The 23,080-nt window shown below is 44.9% G+C and overlaps 1 protein-coding gene across 2 annotated transcripts in view; it reads right to left on the bottom strand.

The window, feature by feature from the left end:
• TEX2 (testis expressed 2) overlaps window positions 1-22,783 on the bottom strand; it is a 119,692-nt gene extending 96,909 nt beyond the window's left edge. For both annotated transcript variants that reach the window (XM_030799868.1, XM_003262636.4), the window contains exon 1: window positions 22,622-22,783. The gene's annotated coding sequence lies outside the window, so the exon portion shown is untranslated. The remainder of the gene's footprint in view (window positions 1-22,621) is intronic.
• Window positions 22,784-23,080: the final 297 nt, after the last annotated feature.

Here is a 23,080-nt window from a genome sequence, read left to right on the forward strand (position 1 = left end):
CTGGAGTAATAGGAATAACTGCAGGGCTGAGCAGATCACATGTGAAAAAATTTTTGAACAGCAGCAGCATCACTGGCAGTATTATACTGCCGCTTAAAAGACTTAGAATTTTGTGACTCAGGGCTTAAAATGACATTCAGAAGAAAAATCGCCTCAGGCCAACAGCTGCAATCCTTCACCCTGTGCCCAGGCTCCTGTGTCTGGGATTCAGGGCCATGCTGAAGCCAGCTGGCCTCCAGATGCAGTGACGAATCCAGGGAAAGCATTTGGGGTTGTCAGAGCTCATGGAGTGACTGCTGAGGGGTCGGTTCGTGCGTCTGGAAGACAGTTGGGAACTACTGTCTAATGTCTGGCAGCTAGGTTCAGTGCTGAGCTCAGAAGCCCACCAGCGAGCAGGAAGATGCTCAGTTCTGCTTTGAACTGCGGCCAAGAGGCCAAGCGGTAACTTCATCTCTCCTCCAGTTCTTGCCGCAGGAAAACTGACAATAAGGAAAAAACAGATATGTCTCAAAAGGACACTGACACCAAAGTCCCAACTCCTCAAGAGGTCCTTCAAACAAATCTATCAAAATCTCTGCAAAGAAGCCTCACTGAATTCCAAGATCCCAAAGATAATTGTTACTCCTGAAATTTGTTGTAGTAAAAATAACAGCAGGTCTCAGCTCAAGTGTCACATCCTCAGAAAGACCTTCCTGACTACCTCATCCTAAAAGTGGGGCCTCCTCATCCCCTTATTATCTTTTTAAAATTATTATTATTATTTTTTAAAGGCAGGATCTCTATCACCCAGGCTGGAGTGCACTGGTGCGATCATAGCTCACTGCAGCCTCGAACTCCTGGGCTCAAGCGATCCTCCTACTCAGCCTTCTGAGTAGCTAGGACTACAGGCACATGCCACTACACCCAGCTAGTTTTTAAATAGAGACAGGGTCTCACTGTTGCCCAAACTGGTCTCAAACTCCTCGGCTCATGCAATCTTCCTGCCTCAGCCTCCCAAAGAGCTGGGATTACAGGAGTAAGCCACTGCACCTGGCTCTCTCTTTATTTTTGAGAACAGTACTGTCTGACATTGCCTACCTGTTACTTGTTGCCCCATAAGAAAAATATGCTGTATGTGGCAGAAAGTTAGGTTTATTCACTGCTGTATCCCAATGCTGGCACTGAAATATTTATCAGTTTAATGAATGAATGAACGAACACTGCACATAATACCTAAGTAACCTGTTTATGTCCTTTTTAGAAAATTCCATATAGTTCAGAAGAGGAATATTTATAGTTGAGTATATTTTACAAGTTGAGCATCAGGTTTTAGCTTCCATAATGTAACATTACAGCACTGTTGCTATAAGAAAGGGAAATCTAACTTAAAACTCAGATGTCACTATTCAATGGTATCCTTTCCAGGAACAAAAGCCTTCCTGAGGACTATAACATGGTAACTCTCTCTTCCACAGAACCACTTTGTATAATGTTGTTTCTGCCGGGAAAATACATTTCTTTTAGGACATGGAAAATCTAATCCAGTTGCTGTATCAAAGAAAAGGATCCTTCCAGAAAAGGGAGGAATTACTACTTCTGGGTGGTGGTAACTTGTCATATCTTGATCATACAAATAAAGGCTCCTCTGCAGGATGCGATCTACCAGGGGTTTGGAAGTAGAAATCAAAGGGCTGTTGCCACCAAAAGGACTGCAGTTTCAGACCTGTGGTGCCAGGGCCTGCCTCTGAACCAGAATCATCCTCCTCCCAGCCTGTGAGAAAGTACAGCAAAGGACTTAAAAGCAGGACACAAATTCAACATATGCAGTTTTCATAACGTACTTTGTTAAAAACATGTATTCTCAAAACATGTATTCTCAAATTGTGTTACAATAATACAAGCACGCAATGCCTCCTTCATAACTAACGTAAAAAACAATTTGGCGAGATGCAGTGGCTCATAGCTATAATCCCAACACGTTTGGAAGCCAAGGTGGGAGGATCACTTGAGGCCAGAGTTTGAGACTCGCCTGGGCAACATAACGAGATCCCATCTCTAAAAAAAAAAAAATATATATTTTTTTTTTTTTTTGAGATGGAGTCTTGCTCTGTCACCCAGGCTGGAGTGCAGTGGCACAATCTCAGCTGACTGCAACCTCTGCCCTCCAGGTTCAAGCGATTCTTCTGCTTCAGCCTCCCGCATAGCTGGGACTACAGGCACACACCACCACACCCGGCTAATTTTTGTATTTTTAGTAGAGACGGGATTTCGCCATATTGGCCAGGCTGGTCTGGAACTGCTGACCTCGTGATCCGCCTGCCTCGGCCTCTCAAAGTGCTGGGATTACAGGTGTGAGCCACCACACCCGGCCAAAAATTTTTTTAAATATAAAGCAATTTCTCTAAAAAATTAATTTCAGGCTATAAAAACCCACAAGGTCAAAGTTTAAACCCATCTTTTGACTCTCAGGGGAAAAAAGCATATGAATAACCAGGAAAATGAATACAGAGTCGGTACCGCTTTTTCAATAATAAAAATAATAAAACTGCTATTAGATAAAAATGTCTTCTTCAAAAAGACCCTTGGGGGAAACACTGGGCCTCAGCTCCTGATATGAGTGGGGAGGTGCATCTTTTGGAAGCATTACTGTCAGGCTGTACAAGTCTCAAAATGAGGCCTGGCTGGCAGGTTCCAGCTCTGCTATTCTTACTGAGGAACAACCAACAAGGGACATTCCCAGCTGAACACTTTAACACTCAAGGGAAAATCGTGTCTGTAACAGCAGCAAACTTTCTCTTCAAAACTTTGCATCTTATTTTAAATGAAGGGTTCTTAACATATACATGCATGCAAGTTTTGGTCTGTGTGTACATGTGCGGATTTCTGCGGAGAGAGTTCATAGTGTTCAGAGTCCTAATGGTGACTATGTCCCAAAATAAGTTAAAACACCACTTTTTTTTGTTTTTGAGATGGAATCTCACTCTGTTGCCCAGGCTGGAGTGCAGTGGTGGGATCTCAGCTCACCACAACCTTCACCTCCCGAGTTCAAGCGATTCTCCTGCCTCAGCCTCCCAAGTAGCTGGGACTACAGGCGTGCACCACCGTGCTTGGCTAATTTTTGTATTTTTAGTAGAGACGGGGGTTTCACTATGTTGGCCAGGCTGGTCTCGAACTCCTGACCTCGTGATACGCCCGCCTCGGTTTCCCAAAGTGCTGGAATTATAAGTGTGAACCACCGCACCCAGCCAAAACACTACTCTTTTAAAGGGTGGCAGAACTTTAGCCTTTGGATTATTTTGGGAAACCAAAGTTTTTCTGAGCTGCCTCTAAAGATTTCTGTCAAGCTGGGAGGTACTTGGGGTCAAAAACCTTTTCCTAAGAAAAATCCTAGGAAGCCTGAGAACTAACACACAATCCTGATGTGGGTGTGGGCCTCTCGTATCCCTGGAATGCCTAACAATCTGCTGGACCTCACCGCTCAAACAGCCCCGGACATCTAGACAGCAGGTCAGGAAGGTCTTCAGTTAGGGTTTGGATTCTTGAATTTGCCTCACACTCATAGATGTTGACATTGTCCAGAGCAGGCTTTGACATTTCATAAGTTACTATTTTTTCTCAGAAATGCATTATTTTCTCCAGCTTCCCAAGAAAGATCAAAATTAATGCTGAGTCTTTGATGGTTAAGTACATCACTCAAAATGCAGGGCACATCTCCACAGAAACTGTCCTCCCAGGCAAGCTTTTTTCTTCAACTGGGTGTTTCTACATCAAAATGTAACCCTTTAGTCACTGTTCTGACTGTCCCCTGCCCCTCAACAAACTGTATCGCAGCTATTTAAACATTGTTCAACATCTTGTAAGAATAACACATACATTTCCCCCTCCCGTTTAAAAAATTATTTTTCGTTTTGTTTTGACAAAATCCTGTTCTCTAGTTGCTTTTTCAAATATGGAAATTTAAGCATGATACAAATTACATGAACTCTCTACTCCCCCCAACCCTGGCTGCTGGACCTGTTGTGATCACATACCTGTTTCAACAAGCCACAGAAGAAAGTGACCTTGTTACTCTGAAAATCTCACTTTCATTCCAACTCTACCCCATTACCAATATTCTTTCATACCTATGGCAATTTTGGGCCTTTCTTCAAAAATGTGACCAAAGGTACAATAAAATGAAAGGCTGAAAAATGACTGCTTTCTGCTTGCTCTCCTAAACTACAATCTTCTTCCATCATTTTTTTCTAAACCAAAAGGTACCAGTCTATTTGGAAAATAATCAGTTTTATAAAAGGTACCCTTACACTATTACTTTTACAATGACTACACGTATGGAAGGAGAAATTACAATCTGCCGAGAAAACTGCAAAATAATTTCTAACTCTATTTGCTATAATTTGACAATTCTGTCTTAAGACTCTAGAAAACGTACCATTACGAAATGTCTCAAACCCATTATCCTAATTGAAATCTATTTAAATGGAATAGTTAGTTCCTTTGCAAGTCACATAAAAGCACATATAGAGCAGAGATCCTTCCTATTAAATCAAGAAATGCTATGCCTATAAAGTACATGACATCTAAGCAGTTAAGATTTTAGCCTCAAAATTCCTTAACCATTTATCATCGTGTATGTGAACGCTCATCTAGAGACCTTCAGCTGCTGCCATAGATACAAAATTGAGGATTGAACAATGCCCTTAAAAAGTAATAATAATAAAGTCAAGAAAAGCAGACATATTATGGTCATCTAGCTAGATTTCACTGCCCAGTTTTTATTCTCCACGTTTTATTGTTTTCTTTTTAATACGAGGAACCTTTTTCACTTTTCTGATCCTAAACCTTTGACTTTAGAATATACTGCATATTTTGGTGGTGTTCCATTAAAACAGGTCTGTGTCATAGGAATACGAACCAACTGGACAAGAGGGAAGGGAGCACCCAGGCACAACAGAGAGCAAAGGAAAGCCCGCAGACAGCTGAGAGCTAAAGCCATAACTGCCTCTGTATTTAAAATCCACAGTGCTGACTCTTCATTAATTTTAGATGAAATTCCACAGTAGGTTTTCTGTAATTACCAACAGCTTGCATTACTTGCTCATGAGATGGCTCTATCAATAAAGAGATCCAGTTTCTTAAGCAGAATCTCCCAGATCATACACCCACCTTCATGTGAGGATGTGTGCTGCCAGTGGTCTAAGGAGTCCTCAGAAGCAATACGGAAAGGAGACCTTCCTCCAACACCCTTTAAGAGCCAGATCCCTGACCTCCTCCTGAGCACTAGAGGCTGAAATTCAGAGAGAGGAAGAAGCTTAAATGGCCAAAGGCAGAAGATGACCATTCTTGACTCTAATTTAAATTTCTGTTAACAGGGATCTGCTGCAGTCATGCATATTTGTCACCAGCGTTGTCCTTTTTTTTTTGACGGAGTCTCGCTCTGTCACCCACGCTGGAGTACAGTGGCATGATCTCGGCTCAATGCAACCTCTGCCTCCCAGGTTCCAGCAATTCTCCTGCCTCAGCCTCCTGAGTAGCTAGTATTACAGATATGCGCCACCACAGCTGGCTAATTTTTGCATTTTTTAGCAGAGACGGGGTTTCACCATATTGGCCAGTCTGGTATCAAACTCGTGACCTCGTGATCTGCCCACCTCGGCCTCCCAAAGTGCTGGGATTACAGGCATGAGCCACCATGTCCGGCCTATTAGCATTGTCTTAAATATTGGGCCGCCCCCTGGAAAAATGGTCTTCCTGAAAGCAGCAACTTCTGTCTTTAAAAAAAGGTATATAAAACAATCATACTTTGATGAGCAGAGCCCACCATCACAGGACACACATGAGGTTCATGAGGAAAGGAAGGAGTCAGTAACTGGCAACAGCAAATGTGTGTTCTGGACCAGCTGGAGGCTGCACGAGGAGAAGGCTGGACTTCTGGGCTAAAAGGGGTGAGCTGAGGCCCTAAGGCCTTCCAGGGAAGGGCAGGATCCACCTTCCAGAGTCACAGCACTGGGAGGACCAGCCTCCTGGTGCTCTGTCTACCTCAGGGACCCCCTTTTCTTGCTGCAGATAAGAATCATCAGACCTAACAGAAAAGCCAATGACGGGGAACAGATTATTCAGAATACAGAAAAAGGAAGAAGGCGGCAGCTGGGTGTGGTCGCTGACACCTGTAATTCTGTAATCCCAGCACTTTGGGAGGCTGAGGTGGGCAGATCACCTGAGGTCAGGAGTTCGTGACCAGCCTGACCAACATGGTGAAACCCCATCTCTACTAAAATTACAAAAATCAGATGGGCGTGGTGGCAGGTGCCAGCTACTTGGGAGGCTGAGGCAGGATAATCGCTTAAACCCAGCAGGTGGAGGTTGCAGTGAGCCGAGATCAGGCCATTGTACTCTAGCCTGGGTGACAGAGCAAGACTCTGTCTCAAAAAAAAAAAAAAAGAAAAGAAAAGAAAGAAGAAGGCAGAGGAGGAAGAAGAGGAATAAAAGAGGCAAACCCAAGAAAAATAAAAAGAGATGCCCTGTGAAAACTCAGTAGGGTCCTGGTCAAAACAAATTGACTAAGAAAACTGAAGGAGAAAATATCCTGGCACTGGATACCTGGCAGGAAGGACATGGCTAGAAGGACATGTATCTCCAATTCTCTCCCTCAAAGGTCTTCTAGGATTTGAGGGGAGTGGGGCTAGCAGTGAGGAAAGAGAATGTCGGGGCTCCAGAGATGATCTGGTTTGAGCAGTGAGGAGGCGGCCAGGCTTGCGCACGGACCCCCTGCGCGGGGAACCTGCAGTTCGCTCACCGATGTTGTCTGTGATCCAGGTTCTTCTACTGTGAATTGGTCTCTCCGTTCTAAAAAGTTGGCTTTAGAGCTTTTTAGATGAGAGGTATGAGAGATTTAGACCTGAAGTTCCTCCTTACCCTTTCTCAGTTGAGGGCTTCTTGAAAGCCTGATGAACATCAAAGATCCCTCCCTACCACACAAATATACATACACAAATATCCTCAAGATTTTGGGCCAGGCGCGGTGGCTCACGCTTGTAATCCCAGCACTTTGGGAGGCCGAGGCGGGCAGATCACGAGGTCAGGAGATCGAGACCATGGTGAAACCCTGTCTCTACTAAAAATACAAAAAATTAGCCAGGCGTGGTGGCGGGCGCCTGTAGTCCCAGCTACTAGGAGAGGCTGAGGCAGGAGAATGGCGTGAACCCAGGAGGCAGAGCTTGCAGTGAGCCGAGATCGCGCCACTGCACTCCAGCCTGGGAGACAGAGCGAGACTCTGTCTCGAAAAAAAAAAAAAAAAAAAGATTTTGCACTTGACTTTCAAGGAGACACAGATATTTCTCTTCCCCCTCCCCAAGATTAAAAAACCCAGATGTACAGAATTCATTACACTCTTTTGAATAGGAGGAGTAGGGTTTTAATCTACATCCCTTTGGATGGTGAGTGCATGGTCCTAGGGCATTTGGGCAAGACAGAGATAGCACGTGAAATCTCACTCGAGGAAGAGGACAGCCTTATGGTGCCTCCCAAAGCTTTGCCAGCAATTTTACTCCTGGAACCAAGACTGTAGTGGGAAAACAGCTGATTACTTTCTAGACAATAAATAACCAATCTACTGAAAAACAAACTATAACTGCAAAACATACCTAAGTGCTTTATGTTAGTGAGAGAAAGAATAAGAAATAATAAAGAACAAGAGAGAAAAAGAAAAACTGGTACACTAATTTATAAGCTATTAATTTGGGAGAAAAGAATCTATTTTATAAGAATTTTCCATGCTTAATGCTACTTAAAGAGTTAAAATACTTGCTTTAAGATTCTTCAAAGACCTTCCCTAAAAGGAAACACAAGATGGGTAAGGACCTCATTTTAAAGACTCACGGGAGGCTGACTCTCACCAGTGTCTGGACCTACCCAGTGACAGTCCCCGAGCGTAGCCACTGTCTTCTAAGCAGTGTCATCCGCTGAATGCTGAAGGGATCACTGGATAAGCAGTCCATATTAACTAAATGCAGGTATAGCCTATTTTATAAGCCCTTTATCAGGCCTCAAAGAATTTGGCTTGAAATCATCCCAGTGGTTAGATGAGGGTTCCCATGCCAGACTGTAGGCTTCCTGCTTGTCTGTCAGGCACCCTCCCTCCCTTAGCAATAGCATCACACTTGAAAAGATGTCCCTGTGTATCCACATTGACAGACAGAAATAAGAACTAAAGGGCTGGCCGGGCGAGGCTCACCCCTGTAATCCCAGCACTTTAGGAGGCCAAGGAGGGTGGACTGCTCGAGGTCAGGAGTTCGAGATGAGCCTGGCCAACATGGCGAAACCCCATCTCTACTAAAAATATAAAAATTAACCGGGCATGGTGGTGCATGCCTGTAATCCCAGCTACTTGGGAGGCTGAGGAAGGAGGATCACTTGAACCCAGGAGGCGGAGGTTGCAGTGAGCCGAGATCACACCACTGCACTTGAGACTGGGCAACAGAACAAGGCTCTGTCTCAAAGAAAAAAAAAAGGAAAAAACCTAAAGGGCTGACCCCAGGTACCTGCCCCCTTACCTACTGTTTACTGCTGTAAGAACAGGAAACCAAAACCTCTCATTCCAACTTTAAATACTGACTTAAGCACTTGTATAAACGAGCTCCTAAAGCAGAAAAACATCGTTTAAAAAAATTCCTCTTTTCCTTAGCTTGAATAAAGCACCCACCTCACTCAACATTAACCAATCGACAGTACAGCCTGCTCTGTGCTTACTCAGCAGTGTGTAGGGTGAGAGGCTAGGACACTCCACTGGAGCACTGTGGGAAGGAGCTGAGGAGGAGCTGGAAGGCAGTTCTGAGAGGGAAAATGGAGGCTAATGGTTCAGTTCTGGGACAGATCCCACAAAATGGCTAAAATGCTTATAGACCATAAGAAAGCTAAGTTTTAGAAATAGTGAAATTTGCAATTTCTGGAAGGCTTCTTTGGAGCTGTGGGTCAACAAATATATATATATATATATATATATATAAAATTTGTTTTCAATTTTATTCTTTGAGATTAACACTTTGGCACTAAAAAATCATACAGACTTCTGGAAGGACCTCTTAACCATCCACCCCAGAAAATTCTGGGCCCTGCACTTGCTACACTTGCTGCCAAAACAACTCTATTATCTAACTCAAAAACTAAACTCAAGATGTGTTTTTTCTCTTCCCTAAGATTTTAGTACTCCCTGAAATAAAATTCACTTCAGGCTATTAGGGCTCCTCTGAACAATGATCACGGTCAGCCTTAAGACAAAAGCTAGGCTGACCAAATGAGTTTGGTTTCTGGCTCAGAGCATGATCAATAGCCATTTCTGCTGGGAGTTTTAGCCTTAAAAAAAAATTAATGTTCCTGCTTCACTATTAACCTACCCCATCAGGATCGAATACCACTCACCGTATCCCCACAGACATTAGCCTACCCTGGGAAATTAAAACAAAAGCAATTCCTTTCCCACGAGTTTTCAGCTACTGACTTATTTTCCATTTCGATCTTGCCCCTGAACTTAGCCAGGCAAAGAGGCTCAATCCCTGAGGGCAGCTCCTGCCAGGCTTCCTACAGCAGTTTCTGCTCCTAACTGTAGGTGAGGTGGATAGGAAACGGGGATGGCCACATCAGATCAGCCACTATCAGGGACTAACTGTCAAGCAGTCACTTCTAACACACATCCGGACACTGAGGATACCAAGATGGCTCCTGCTCCAGGTTAAGTGGGAGCATTTCCATCATTTTTATCAAAGGAAACAATAATAGAAGGTAGGAAATGCTCAGCCGTTAGTGAGCAACTTTAGTGAGCAGGTGCCAGCCGGCCTGCCTGAACAAGAGCTCTGTGCTTACTTCCCAGCCTCAGTCACAAGCTCCATTGCCCTCTGGATGGCTTTTCCTCATTTGTCATCATTAAGTCCAATACACACACTTCCCTCTACCTGCTCTCAGATGTAAAATTATCAGCAAGGTAGGGTTAGAGTTTACCACATGGTCCACTTGTAATAGACTTCACCTTATACAAACATCTGCACGGTCTACTACACCTGCCGGAGGCCGACTTTAAAATCTGTCTATGGAAAATAACACTGTCGTCTCGGTCTGGCAGGCAGCTTCCTACAACAACATAACTTGCTCCCCTCTCACTTTTTGCCTGGGCTAGAGTGCAGTGGCACCATCTTGGCTCACTGCAACCTCTGCCTCCCAAGCTCAAGCAATCCTCCCACCTCAGCCTCCTAAGTAGCAGAGACCACAGGTGCACATCACCATGCCCAGCTAATTTTTGGTTTTGTTTTTTATTTTGTAGAGACTGGGTTTCACCATGTTGCCCAGGCTGGTCTTGAACTCCTGAACTCAAGGGATCCACCTGACTCAGCCTCCCAAAGTGCTGGGATTACAGGCTTGAGCCACTAGGCCCAGCTTTCCCCTTTCCATCATAAAAGGAAATGCTTTCCACCAGGTTTCCATGATCAGGGCACACAGAGTAAATCACTTACAGGATTTTCTTTTGGGGCTAGGTGTACCCCATAGTACTTTGCTCTAACTCCAATCCTAACAACCACCAGATGGTATTTGCCTGCCTGTGCTGTTAAGGTTTCCAGCACATGGGACATGAGCTGCTCACACTCAGGCATGAACTTACAGATAACGGGGCCCCTCCCTTACTGGTGTTCCCAATCAGCTTTGGTGCTAGTTTCCACTCGAGAGTTCCGAGGCACCACTTTGGTACCTAGAATGCTACTAAGTCACACAGGTCTCCTCATTATCCGATTCTATGATTTTCCTGTAGCCTTTTCTCTAATTACTATACATTAATACAAATTTCTAATTAATATAAAGCTTAAAGCCTTCTTAACTTGCAGTCTCCCAGAAAACGCATCACTCTAGTCTTCACAAAACAATCCTCTGGTTACCAGAGGTGCTGGTCTGGGGAACCAGTCCCTTCCTTCCAAAAGAACATTATCTTGGCATCAAATACTTCGATTTCCTATTCATAACTTCAAAGTTCCCGGGGAAGACCCAGGTTTCTCCTTTTTCCTTATGACATGTCAGGTGGACCTGATGAGCACTGGCAGGCTCCCCCACTCATCTGGAAGTAGCCCTCAGGAAGAGAGAGAAGGGGGAAGCCTCCCCATCTGCAGGGTCAGGTGTAAACACAGCTGCCCAGCTTCTTTCCAACAGGGAATCCAGCAACAGCAGGAAGCCTCCCCTGCACAAGGTACAACCAGAATTCCCTCTTACTACTGCCTAGAGCCCTCTTTAGTGTCCACCAGGTAGTACCGGGGTCTACTCAGAAACACTTGGCAAACACTCCCCACAGGCAAAGTACTCTAGTTTGCTGATGGCAGTGAGGGAGGTCAGAGGGAGGAGAAAGGTGCAAATATGAGCAGGGCAGAATCCCTACCCTCCAGGAAGAGCGGAAGACTACTGCACCCCTGGCTGTGGGCTGTATATGGAAGACTCCAACCTTAAGGTTTCAAAATGGAGCCTCATGTCAGTGCCTCCTGAGGCTGGGTGCAGAAAACCCATCCAGACAAGAGGATCAGCCTCAAATCCCATCCTTGCAACATGATGGGCAAATGCCTTTCAAGTCTGGGACAAGGGCATGGAACATGCTTTCTCAGAACATGTTTTTGTAGGATGCTCTAAACCCCCTGTACAGTTTTCATGATAGATCCCTGTGGACTCTTTCCCCCCATTTCCCTTCCTGGGTTATTCTCTAAAAACTACTTAACCTCTCCAATAAATCCAAGTTGTTTTTGTCTGTTTTTGAGGTGTCACCCAGGCTGGAGTGCATGGCACAATGATGGCTCACTGCAGCCTGGACCGCCCAGGCTCAAGCAATCCTCCCACCTCAGCACCCTGAGAAGGACTACAGATGCACAACACCATGCTCAATTTTTAAATTTTTTGTAAAGAATTTAAAGATGGGGAGGTCTCCCTATGTTGCCCAGGCTGGTCTTGAATCCTGGGCTGAAGCGATCCTCCCACCCTAGCCTCCCAAAGTGCTGGGATTACAGGCGTGACCCACTGTGCTCAGCCATATAACCAAGTTTTAAAGAGAATTCCTCAAGTTGAGTTTCCCCTTGTTTTCTAATGTGGCTTGCACTCTTTCATTCATTTACCCCGAAAATATTTAAGCAGCATGTCTAATGGGTCAGATACGAAGCTAGGTACTGGGTATATAATGCAGAGCAAAATCAACAAGGTCCCTGCCTTCTTAGAAGAAGGGGGAAAAGCAGGTATCTACAACAGAATATGTAGTAACAAACTGTGATGAGTGCTACAAAGGACAAGAGAAAATGGGGGTGGGGGTGAGGTAGGGAGTAGAGCTGTTTCCTGCAGAGGGTTCAGCTCCTAAAAAGTCTAACTCCCTTCCAACTGAGAAGAGAAAGGTGGCCAGTGTGCCTGGAATACAATAAACCAGGAGAGACACAGAGGCCCAGGCTGGAGAAGGCAGGAGGGGCTAGATCACACAGCACCTAAACATGTTCGGAATGTAGATTTTATCCCACAGGCAACAAAGAAACCTTCAGAGAGTTTGAGCAAGGATGTGACATGATCATGTTAGAATTATTTATTATTTATTTGAGACAGGGTCTCTGTCACCCAGGGTGGATGCAGTGGTGTGATCACAGATCACTGCGGCCTCAACCTCCTGGGTTCAAACAATCCTCCCACCTCAGTCTCCTGAGTAATTGGGACTACAGGCACACGCCACCACACCCAGCTAATTTTAATTTTTCTTTCTTTTCTTTTTTTTTTTTTTTTTCTGTAGATAGGGTCTCATTGTATTGCCCAGGCTGGTGTCGAACTCCTGGGCTCAGGCAATCCTCCCACCTCAGCCTCCCCAAGTGTTGAGATTACAGGTGTGAGCCACCATGGCTGGCCATGTTAGGAATTTTTAAAAGACCACTCTGACTGCTGGGTGGTGAAGAGATTAGAAAGGAGTAGAGGTAGATGAGGGCAGGTCAGTGAGGGGCTGCTGGAGTATTCCAAGCAAAAAGATGGTTGTTTGCACCAGACTAGAACAGTGGCAGAGAAGCTTGAGAGAAAAGAACCATCCAAGAGACGTTTATAAGATAAAAATCAGCAGTATTTGGTGCAGGACTAGATAAGGGCGAATGGAGGGAGGTCGAGCTTGCATTTGTAGTGAAGAGAAATGTCAATTACCTCTGGCAGAAAGCACAGGCTGGGCAAACTCTGCAGCTCACTGGCACTGCACTTCCCTTGGCACCTATTTTTCAGAATTGCTAGAAAAATTTCAAGCCCATCTCTTATTTACTCCTAAATCTATTCCTGAAACTGTCATCCACTTTTAACACATTTATCAAGCATCTATTATGCTCTGGGGATAGAGAGGTGACCAGCAGCTCATGCTCTCTGCGTCTGTCTTCTTTGAGCCCCTGGGTGTTGCCTAGAGGGAGCCTCTAAACCCTCCTGGCAGCAAACACAACTCCCAAAGCTGGGGCTAATCTTACCTTCTGAAACCTTCATACAAGCCACTTAACAGACACCTCTCTACCTCTTAGAGACATTCCGCAATGCAACAAGCAGCTTGAGTTCTTTTCACTCAGAGATTCACTCCTCATTTCATAATATTCTGAGCCCCAGGAGACATCATAGCATCAAATCAAAACTCCCCAGGTCTTTGAGCCTTGCTCTTAAAGGAAGATCATGAGTCCCACCAGGCAGTTCTTCCTTCTACTACATAATCAAACTCCTTTTCTCTAAAATGTACTGAGTTTGGAACCTACATGCGACTTGTGCCCTTTGATTTGTTGCCCAGATTAGTTTGTGCTGGGTTCTATCCTATCACCGAGAATGGTGGTTTAATAAACTTTGGAGCTATACTGTCCAATATGGGCACATGGAACTATTTAAATTAAAATTAAAGCTTGGGTTTCAGCTTAATTAAAATTAAAGCTTCCAATTCTCAGTTGCACTAAACACCTTTCAAATGTTTAATGGTCTGTTGTACTATGATGCACGGAGGCACTGCTACAAGGTTGTTTGCATGTTTGATTTGAATTTCCCCTTTACAAAATAAAAATGAAATTCAACATATAGCAACTTTCAACATATTAACTTGTGTCCTGTTTCATGCTACAAGTGAATACTATAAATTGAACTTAAAGTAACATATGCCACTAAAATACTGCTTCTTAATCAGTTTCAAAGTTTGGGTTTTGTGTAAAATTCATTTGCTAAGAATGTTTGAAAATAACCTGTGACTTCATCATGGGCTCATAATTGTATAAGCTACTGTGGACAAACACTGTCCTTTTTTGTTTGTTTGATTTTTAGAGACAGGGTCTCACTCTGTCACCAAGGCTGTGGTGCAGTGGTGCCATCATGGCTCACAGCAGCCTTGAATTCCTGGGCTCAAGCGATCCTCCCAGCTCAGCCTGCCAAGTAGCTAGGACTACAGGTGTGTGCCACTGCGTCTGGGTTTTTTTTTTTTTTTTTTTTTTTTTTTTTTTTGTAGAGGCAGGGTCTCACTGTGTTGCCTAGGCTGGTCTCAAACTCCTGGCCTCAAGTGATCCTCCACTTCGGTCTCCCAAAGTGCTGGGATTACAGGCATAAGCCACAGCACCTGGCCTTTAAAAAAAAAAAAATGTACCTTGCACACTGCCCAATACAGTTGCTATTTAGTAAATACATAGATAACTGGTCATCTTGAAAGCACTCTTAATTTTATATGCGTACTTCTCATAGACAAGTCTATAAGAGGTTTCCACTAAATGTTCATTTCAGATTCTGAATTTCAACTACCTAACACTAGCCCTATAATTATGCAGTGTGCAGGCATTTTTTTCTCTAGAATATCTACCAAATGATTTTATAGTCCAAAGACACATTTATACTGTGACAGAAAATCCACCAACAATGCTTCATTGTGGAATTATCTTGGAACAAGGTTAGCAAAAGTTGATAATTATCAAAATTGAGTAATAGATGCCTGATATCCATTACATTATTCTTTACTTTTGTGTATTTTTAAAAAAATTCCAGAGTAAAAGATATTTTGAAAAACTTAGTCAATTATATACAAATTTGATGAGGCCTCACACATACTTTACAAGATAATTATAACTTTAATATGGCTGGGTTCATAGCACTTTATTGACTATCCCAAGCCAGTGACCTGTTTCATGAAGTCCTCTCCTTGTATGGTCCTGAGGTGTGGTTGTTCCTTTGAATGAGGAAACATCATCAAATCTCGCTGGAAATGGGGTTCAGGCAGGTTTTGCACACAGCAACTCCAAGTTGTCATGTTTGACCACCTGGCTGTAAGGCCAGTAGTCTCTGTCTCCTCTTATCAGGAAAAAAGGCTAAAGATCTCCTGCCGCATCCAAACACTAAAGCAAACAACTGCAGGCAAGAGCAGAGGTAGAGCTGCTTCCAGTCCACCTTGCTCCATCCACACTGAGCACTGCACCCACCACAGAGATGCCTACAGGTAGGGCCAAGTCTCCCAGGTACAGATGCTGAATGCTTAGCACACCACAGAAAGTCCAACATAATCTACCTTAGAATGCCTCCATGGATACACCTACTCAGCTGTCTTAGTTTTACCTTCTGCCCTATGGTTATGCTACACATGGAATCATGGGAAATGCTGACTAAGAAGAGAAACTCATCCACTCGAAGTCAAGTTCCCCACAGCCCTGAGAGTCAGCAAACCCTACCCACAGTCCTTTCTGTACATGCCAGGCATGGCTCTCAAGGCTCATTCAACCCTCAAAGCTTCTTGGAGGTGGGAAAGTGAGGCAAAAGAGCTTAAGAAACTTCCCGAGGCCCCTTGAGCAGTGTCTGGTTCCCAAGCTTCTGCTCTCCCTGCTACACTATGCTGCCTTGTGACATGTCCTCTGCAGACTGGCACCTTCTGAGCCTGCCCTTCCCATATTCCCCTCTCTGCCCCTCTGCACAGCAGCCAGACATCCACGTTGCTCCCTCTCTTGAAATGCTCTGCCCAAGACCCCCAGTTGCTAGTTTCTTCCTTTTCTTTCTTGGTGCCCTGTTCTTTTCCTTCAGAGGAAGGAGATTTTACACATATTACAATCCAATATATATGATGCATATGTCTATTGACTTGTTTGTTGTCTAGACTAGATAACGTGCTTTGTGCAGGAAGGAACCACATCTGTTTTGCTCCCCATCAGATTTCCAGCGCCAAGCACAACGCTTGGCCCTGGTAGATGCTCAAATACTTGCTGAATGACGATCATTGTTCAGTCAATCCTTTCAGTAAAAAAATTTTTAAATTCTCTATTTCGAGCCTAAAATAATAAATACAACCATCTATAAGAATACAGCCCAAAAGACAGCATGAGGTCCAAGAAAGGACTGAAAATTGAATAAGAAAACAAGCCAGCTTATGTCAGCTTTGAACAGCAAGAGAAATGAAACTTATAAAATGCATATTGGGATTCTGAAAGGTTATTTGCAGGAGCAATCCAACGAGGTTTTAATCTCAAATCCTAAATAAGCTTATGACTGAAGCCAGCTCCTCTTGCCCAGTGCCGCTTTCAACTGTTAGAATAAGCTGGGGAGGCACTTAATGTGTTTGTTGCAATAATCTTCTTAGGGAAAAGCCCTTAGAACCAATATTCCAGACAAATCCAGCAGACAAAGGTTACCTGGTTGTTTCAAAGCCCACCCACATTTCCCATTCTCCCAGCTTCCACACAGAAAGGTTAGATTCTTCTCTCAATAGTCCCATTTATGCTCACAGTGACCTGGCACATGGCTTTTGTTCACCAAAGAAAAGCCTTTCCTTTCAAGGACTTAAGTCTTCTGCAACTCCCATAAGAGTTAATTCTTTAAATTTAACAAAGTTCTCCCAATACAAGTAGTCCCCACTTATCTGCAGTTTCAGTCACCCATAGCCAACCAAGTTCTGAAAATATCAAATGGAAAATTGCAGAAATAAACAATTTGCAAATTTTAAACTGCATGCCATTCTGGGTAGTGTGATGAAATTTCTCACTGTCCAATCCCATCCTGCCTAGGATGTGAATCCTCCCTTTGTCCAGCAGATCCAAGCCGTGGGCACTACCTACTTGTTAGTCACCTTTAGCTGTCTCAGTCATCAGATCAACCTTCACAATATTACAGTTCTTGTGTTCAAGTAACCCTTATTTTACTTAGTAATAGCCCCAAAGCATGAGATTAATGACGCTGGCAATTTGGATATGCCAAAGTGAAGCTGTAAAGTGCTTCCTTTAAGTGAAAAAGTCAAACTTCACAACTTAGGAAAGGAAAAACATCTTGTACTGAGGTTGCTAAGATCTATGTTAAGAACGAATCTTCTATCTCCGAAAATTGTGAACAATATGTGGTTTGTGGTTGTTATAACCGTTCTTTTTTTTTTTTTTTTTTTTTTTTTTTGACACGGAGTCTCACTCTGTCGCCCAGGCTAGAGTGCAATGGTGCAATCTTGGCTCACTGCAACCTCCGCCTCCTGGGTTCAAGCGATTCTCCTGCCTCAACCTCCTGAGTAGCTGGAACTACAGGTGCACGCCACCATGCCTGGCTAATTTTTTGCATTTTGGTAGAGATGGGGTTTCACCATGTTGCCCAGGCTGGTCTGGAACTCCTGATCTCAGGCAATCCACCCGCCTCAGCCTCCCAAAGTGCTGGGATTACAGGTGTGAGCCACCACACCCGGCCCAACTGTTCTATTTTATTAGTTATTATTGTTAGTCTCTTACTGTGTCTAATTTATATATTAAACTTTATTATAGGTATATTTGCATAGGAAAAAAACATGGCGTATATAGGGTTTAGTACTATCCATGGTTTCAGGCATCCAGTGGGGAGCAACATAAGCCAGCATTCTAGGCCCAGGTATCAGTCCTTGACCTTGCTGTATAATCTTGGAAAGTTATTTAACCTTTCTGAGCCTCAGTTTTCTCATCTTAAAATAAGATTGATAATAGTATCTACTATTCATAGGGTGGTGTAAAGTTTAAAGGTAGGAACAGTGCCTGGCACATGATTCCCCGTAAATGATAGTTACTTATATTGTTATCACCTGCCTACTGTTTTGTTTCTCAAAGCACTATCACAAACACCTGAGACTTCAAAAGTCCTGAAGACAATCATTTTCTTTCAATCATTTAATTACTCAGATTCTTAGATTCATAAACTCGTATAATCTATGAGACTGCTGGCAGTGGGGGATGGCACTAAGAAATCAACTCTTCATTTTGGAAGACAGACTTTTTTTTTTTTTTGAGACAGAGTCTCGCTCTGTCACCCAGGCTAGAGTGCAGTGGTGTGATCTCGGCTCACTGCAACCTCCACCTCCCAGGTTCAAGCGATTCTCCTGATTCAGTCCCAAGTAGCTGGGACTACAGGCATGTGCCACCATGCCCGGCTACTTTTTGTATTTTTAATAGAGCCAGGTTTACACCATGTTGGCCAGGCCGGTCTTGAACTCCTGACCTCAGGTGATCCGCCCACCTTGGCCTCCCAAATTGCTGGGATTACAGGAATGAGCCACAGCGCCCTGTCCTGGAAGAGAGACTTTTAAAAGTCCAAATTAGTGAAGTGATGTGCAGCTGGTATCCTGCCTCGCTGCCCAGTGCAATTTTGGGTGATCCATGCAGCCATTGGGAAATATGTTTCTGATGGTGAAGTGGGGATGACAGGTGAAACTGTCAGGACTGTAGCCTCCTGACTCAAAGTCTAGTGTTCTCTCCACCTCACCAATACCAGTCAACGGCTTCTGAACTTTCATAACCTCCCAGCATCCCTCTCATTAATGGTGTTTCATGGACATTTCACACAGTGTAATTAAGCATTATAAAGAGTTTGGAAAGGAGCAACACAAAATCTTGTATAACCTATGAGTTGCTTTAAAACTCACATGTAAGAATATTCACAACAGCGTGGGCTTCCAGTCTTCTTATTACAATATTTACTTTAAACTTGGGACTTAAAGTTGACAAAGACCTTAATGAATAGGAAGACAAAGGGAGCTGTTTGTCCATGGCTCGTTAGCTCCTGAAGTTAATGCTTCTCACAGGGACAAGAGTCAGCCAAAGGATAGTGCTCTAGGCAAATTGGAAAATGTTCCTCCAGCCACAAATCATGGATTATTGCCTGGGCGTTGAGTGGCAAATCTTACGAGATGCTTCCCAGCTTTTCCCAGTTAACCATTCATCCTGTCAGTGGACGGCATGACTTGTTATTGAGTGCTCACTAGAACCAGGGACATGAGTGATCTCATTTAATTCTTACAACTACCCATAAATAATATACTACCCTAGTTCATCTAAGACCATTGATTATAAGACACACTGTTATTTTATGTGCCGAAAAAGGAAGCCACTGCCGACTACAAGTCTAAGACCCCATACAAGATGCTTTTTTTCCCCAGGAATGTTAACATTACATAAATTACACTGTCTTAGCATTGTTGAAATGGGAATATTTTCCCACTTTACAGACAAAGAAACTGAGGTACACAGAAAGAGAAGTAATTTACCCTTAAGGTCACAGAGCTGGTAGGCAGAGCACAAGGATACAGACCCAGCCAGTCCAGTCACCTTTCCATGGCAGTAAAAGATTTCCCAACAGCCTCGTGAATTACTCAAAACTGCAGTTGGCAGAGACAGACACCGGCATCTAACTCTGGCTCCAGCAGGAGCACAGGAGCTCATTAGTGCAGCAATTCTCTGAACATCTCTGAACCTGATCACTCTGAACATGTCCACTCAAGAGGGCACTGCAAGAGACATCTCTAATAAACTGCCACTTCTCTCCAGGGAAAAACAACGTGGTACAAGGGAAAAAGCATGTTTTGTTTGCTTGGACACAGGGTCTTACTCTGTCATCCAGGATGGTCTCAAACTCCTGGCCTCAGGTAATCCTCTTGCCTTGGCCTCCCAAAGTACTGTAATTACAAGATGTGAGCCACTGTGCCTGGCCCAAAAAAGCACGTTTTTTGAATCAATGTCCTAGACTGACATTCTTGCTCCACCATCTAACCAGCTTGTCACCTTGGGCAAGTTACTGATTTGCTCTGAGCCTCGGTTTCCTCTTCTGTAAAATGAGGCTATCACATCTCCCTTAGAGGGCTGCTCTAGGACTGGAGAGGATATACACATAAGGGGCAGAAAACAGTAACTGGCTGAGTTGGAACTCAACAATGCTCTCTTTTCTATACTAGTCTTCTGCCTTGGGACAGAATCAAAGAATAAGCATTCCCTGTGACCTCAGCAATTCCCAAGGAGACCTTCAGGAGATAAGGATCAGACAGAAGAAAGTAGACCCTGAGGGATATTCAGGCAAAGAAAATGAACTAGAAACACCTAGAGAACAAGAGACAGTGTGTGTTTAATGAAATTCCTAACTCTGAATGAATGAATTGATAAATGGAAAAAAGGAAAGAACAGGCACTTTCCATCAAAAGATACCAGTCAACAGACGTGAGGATTAATATAATTTTATATTGAACCTGACACAGAAAACTGGTCTTTGAAGATTCAGTTTGATACTGAAAGTAATCTACAGTGAGGAGAATTTCCCCATTGCTCTGTTCTCATATTAAGTAATAAACTGTGCAGTTTTCCCCTCTTTCCTCAACGGATTCAGAAAACCTTCCAGAAAACAGGAGCTTTTGACTTGAAGGAAAGGCAACTAATATGGCATATAGAAACAAACTCTTCATCCTTTAAAAACAAAAAAACCCTCCATCGTATCTATAATGTCTAGTGGTTTCTGGCATACGGCAAAATTATTAGTATTTTAATAAATAATTTCTTTTTTGACTCCAGGCAACTGCTTTTTGTCCAAAATCTGCTACATATTTATCCTATCTAAAAGCCTAGTCTTTCCTGCTTCTTCTCCAGAAGCATTCTAACATAATCTCTAATAATGAACATTATGTTTGGTATATGCTGTGTCTAATCTTCTCACACGATGACATAACTTGCTCTTCAAACCTCCAACAATCAGCCCAAACCAAACTCCTGAATTTTTCCTCCCTCCTCGTCTGTCCCAGCCCCTGGGTTGCTTGTCAGTAGACTCAATTACCACTATCTTCTGATCTGAATCAATTTGTTAATCTCCTTCATCTGGGGCACAGTGCCTTTTACTGGAGATAAACATGCAAGCAAGTTCAGTTCACCCAGAGCCCTCCACATCCTCTCCCTCCAAGCCTTCACACTCCCAAAGGGGCCCAGAAAAAAAAGAAAGAAATGATATGGCAAAATCCCACTCTATCCACATCACCTCAGGAGGCTTGTTTTCCATAACTTTAGACCAACTACCATTTTTGGGGAGAATCTGAAAGAATATTGCTTATGGGCTGGGTAAGAGCTAACAGAAATGGCAGTTTCATTCTTCCAATATGAGACAAGCGTCTCTGTGTGACCCAGCTCTAAAACTCACAAACCTAGACTACTCAAACGCCCCATACTCCAGACTTCAAGGATAACCTGCCCTCCATTTTTCCTTATTGTTTTCCATATAAAATTCACTCGTTGTTTCCCCTACAGCTTACACCTGGTTCCTGAAATGACTCCTTTGAACCCTCTGAGAATCCTCAAAACATGTAAAAGGCTCATTCCTTTTAATGCATGTGCAGAGTGGTGATGGTGTGAAGACGCTGGCACTTCAAAAGTGAATGTGGCAGGAGCCCTGCCCTCAAGGAGCCCATGATTTTCCCTCAACTCTAAAAAACGATGTCCTCCCTGGGCAGTGTCTGTAAAATACAGTGACAAAGTACTTCATACCTCTGGAGAAAGAGCGAGGGTGGAAACAGACTTTGCCCTTACATTTGACGTCCTGTAACCATAACAACCGATGGTTTAAGTAACTATCAACCCACTGAGGGGCCAAGTTTTCCAAAAATCGTTTTAAAAAGGGGAAGACTCCCCTGCACCAACTCCCATGGCAGCCGTACGCTCTAGGCAGCGTGTGGTGCAATGTGGCCAGCCGTTCCCCGCCTTCCCCGGTCCCACCGTATGGTTTCCGTGCTCAGCAGCCAGCAGCGACGGCGTCCACGGCCACACCGCCTCCCCGCAGGGCACCTGGCGCTAGGCCTCAGCCCAATGTCACTTGTTAACCTTCCGATCCCCCGGATTTCGGCACGCCGCTGCCTCCCTGCTAAAGCACACAAACCACTCCACCGCCACCCGCGTTCTCCAGGAGTTGGAGAAAAACCACCGGGGCGCAGACAATCTCTGACAGATTCGAGTAAAGTAACTGCGGTTCTCGACTTCCAAGCATTTCGCGTCGCCTGTGAGGGGGGCGGCAGGAACCCGGGGCCCCATTCATAAAATTGCAAGCCGTTTTCCTCTAGTTTGCGCGTGACGGTGCCTCCCTGCCCGGGGCCGGAGACCGCAGGCTGAGGGGACCGGGCCGGCGGCTCCTCCCGCCGGAGTCGAGCCCGAGCCATCCGGCGGGGCCCCGAAGGAGGGATCGCCCGGGGGCGTCGCGGGTGGGCGTCCCAGTCAATACCCGAACCGTGACAGCGGGGTGGGGGGCCGAGCCCCGCCACGCCAAGGGCCGCCGGACTCGACCGGTACTCTGAAGCCCGCGGGGTCGATCCGCCCCCAGCGCGGGCCTTATCCGCGGGGCGCTCCCTCCACCGCCCCCGCCTGGCCCCGAGACTGCTCACCCAAGATCCTCTGGCTGCCTCATTGTACTATGCCGGCGCCCGTGCTCCCGGCTGCCGCGACTCCGGCTTAGGCTGGGGCACCGGCCGCGGTCCCGCCGCCCTGCCGCCCGCCCGCCCCCGGGCACACGCCGCCCCGCCCCGCCCCGCCGGCGGACCCGCCCCGCGCCCGCGGCCGCCGCCGCCAACCAGAGGGCGCGGGGGCGGAGCAAACGGCACGCCAGGCCTAACCAATCCAGTTCTACCGCGCACCGAGGTGAGGCCGCGGAAATGGGCGAGCGATTTGTCAGGTCTGTTAAAGGGGCCACCGCCCTTGGAGCTAGGGAGAGGAGTGGTGGGGAGGGTTACCTGGAGAGCCCCAGGTGAGAGGGACAAGAGCTTCACTCTCCCAACGGGGCTGCACACTGTCCCCAGCTCTTTGCACTTCTTAATTTCCTCTTCCTGCAGTCTAGCAGCAACAAG

This window comes from Nomascus leucogenys, chromosome 19, assembly GCF_006542625.1.
Source record: "Nomascus leucogenys isolate Asia chromosome 19, Asia_NLE_v1, whole genome shotgun sequence".
NCBI lineage: Eukaryota > Metazoa > Chordata > Mammalia > Primates > Hylobatidae > Nomascus > Nomascus leucogenys.